Source organism: Macrobrachium rosenbergii, chromosome 55 (assembly GCF_040412425.1).
Source record: "Macrobrachium rosenbergii isolate ZJJX-2024 chromosome 55, ASM4041242v1, whole genome shotgun sequence".
NCBI classification, from domain to species: Eukaryota; Metazoa; Arthropoda; class Malacostraca; order Decapoda; family Palaemonidae; genus Macrobrachium; species Macrobrachium rosenbergii.
The window spans coordinates 68412663-68415162 of NC_089795.1; the positions used below are offsets into that span (position 1 = coordinate 68412663).

The 2500-nt window shown below is 32.9% G+C and overlaps 1 protein-coding gene and 1 long non-coding RNA gene across 16 annotated transcripts in view; one reads left to right on the top strand and one right to left on the bottom strand.

Annotated features, from left to right (window-relative positions):
* LOC136835379 (uncharacterized) overlaps positions 1-2500 on the top strand; it is a 638801-nt gene that overhangs the window by 521638 nt on the left and 114663 nt on the right. The gene's annotated exons all lie outside the window — the stretch shown is intronic.
* LOC136835378 (GAS2-like protein 3) overlaps positions 1-2500 on the bottom strand; it is a 475281-nt gene that overhangs the window by 173090 nt on the left and 299691 nt on the right. The gene's annotated exons all lie outside the window — the stretch shown is intronic.

Here is a 2500-nt window from a genome sequence, read left to right on the forward strand (position 1 = left end):
TCAAATTGCTATTCCGTATAACAAAGAACTGGGAAAATATATGATATTTTCACGAAGAAGCTAATGCCGCATTCAATTTAGCCTAATACATCGTGGTATCATTATCTAATTCAGTGAAGACCTACAAAAAAAAAAAAAAAAAAAGCTATCGCTGGCATGTGGTTAGAATATTTGCATAATATACCACACCTGGTTTTCGTACCTGGAAACATGTTATATGAAACTTTCAAAACTAATGAAGAAATCATGGGTTATGTTAATGGAGAGATTAGTTTGCATAGAAAAGTCATTTAAACTGGCTTAAAGCAGGAACGTTTACGGCACTTTAAACATTATAAATATATATGTATATATGTGTGTTTGTGTATGTATGTATATATATATATATATATATATATATATATATATATATATATATATATATATATATATATATAGTACTTTTATCCCTTATTATTCACCCGTGTCAGTTTTATACTCACAAATATTAACCCACAAGTACCCATTAATGTCGAATTTACTGTAGCTTGCAAGTAGCTTACATCTAGAAAGGGAGTTGATAAAATTTGGGTTTGATAAAGATGAAACAGGGGCTCATACGTTCGGCTGTTAATGTAGCCGAAGGCATAGGTTTTGAGTTCTGACCTGAGCAGATGCACATATGTGTAATTCCCTTTGGGTGAAAGATATATATATATATATATATATATATATATATATATATATATATATATATATATATATATATATATTATATATTATATATACATATATATATATGTATGTATATGTGTATGTATGTATATGTGTATATATATATAATATATATATATATATATGTGTGTGTGTGTGTGTGTGTGTGTGTGTGTGTGTGTGTGTTTTGTGTGTGTGTGTGTGTGTACGTGAGTGGTTCTGTTCTCCGGTGTATAAAGAGGAAATGAGAGAGAGAGAGAGAGAGAACTTTTTATCTAAAGCTTCCTTGCGGTAGATATAATCTACAGAGGTCTTGGAAATTAGGTCGCTTCACGAAGACTAATTTAGCAATTATTGCCTTTGTGTAACAGTAGTAACAACATTGTGGATATGCATCAGAGCTGTAATGCAATGTATGTTCTTATGTTTGACGTATTGATAACCTCAAGTCATTTGAGATACGATTCGAGAGCATCGTTAGAAGAAGACATGTGGAAGATGACATTGTACTCTATAATTGGTTTTGTTATTTTTCTGTAACCTTTCATCTCCCATTATTATTTTATCATTATCGTTTTCACTTAATTCAAAATAGTATTTTATTTACTTATCTCCATTAGTCAGGAGTGAGAGACTCTCTCTCTGCAATTTATGCTTTTGTGGCCAAATCGAAAGTTGTGTTCGATCTCCTGTGTGGTAAGATAGATGTACCAGCATGTAATTTTCTTTTCTCAAAAAAAAAAAAAAAATTAATGTTGCGATATCAAGACAGGAACATCAACCTCTGAATTAGCATCCTCGTGGGAAGCGGGGTACTTGAACTTTTTAACTTCTTGTAACTTGAGACAGTTTTAAAAGGGTGTTGCAAAATTTTCGAAAAATTTTGCTGCTGGAGAGTTTAAAGTTTTGATCATTCAAGGAAGTCTTAGAAAGTCTTTTAAAAATAAGAAGTTGACTCTCCTGGAGAAAAACAAGAAACTAGATAGGAAAATGGTAAATGCATGTAAAGAGGCCGTGGAGGAAGCGATTAGGAAAAAGAAAAGAATTTGTTATCGATGGGAAAGGAAATATCTTCACGTCGTGACAGTCAATGTCAGGGAAAAATTCAGAGGTAGTATGGCACATACAGAAAAACACTACGATGATCCATTGTGTGTTAGAGATTTTACAGAAATGTCCGTATGGTATGTTAAACACAGACTCGTGCTGCTCAAATAACGTTTTGAATGTTCCTTTCTGTTACATCTGAATAAATGCAGTGTTTTAAATACAAAATACCTTCATATATTTCGATAACATACACACATACAAGCACGAAGACAGGAAATATTATTTCACCGCCATGAGGACCGAAAAATAGTTTCATTAGATTGAAAATTTTCGCGCTCCTATGTTGCCGAGTAGTTTGAAAACGTTTACTTCCGTAAGAAATGAAATAGGACAATAACCAACACAACATCGGGATCGAACCCGGGACTCGGATTTGGTACCGCTCTTGCCTTTTATTTTAGGGTCTTTGGTTCGATCCGGAGGTTAATTAGAGACTTAAATCAACTATTTTGAAAACGCTCATTTCCATAGGAAAATAAGTCATGCATGTAAGCATGAAAGTGAAACCAGATTCACTGTGGGCAAACTTGATGAAAAAAAATTGTATATTGTTCCTGTCGAACAACGTAATAGTCCGGTGGTGATCTGACAGCAATTTGGTCGAGAAAAGGCCCATGAATGAAGCATTTTATTATATCAGATAACCATTAAATTTCTTTTTATATTTTGCAGTAGATAGTACTGTCACGTAATTCCA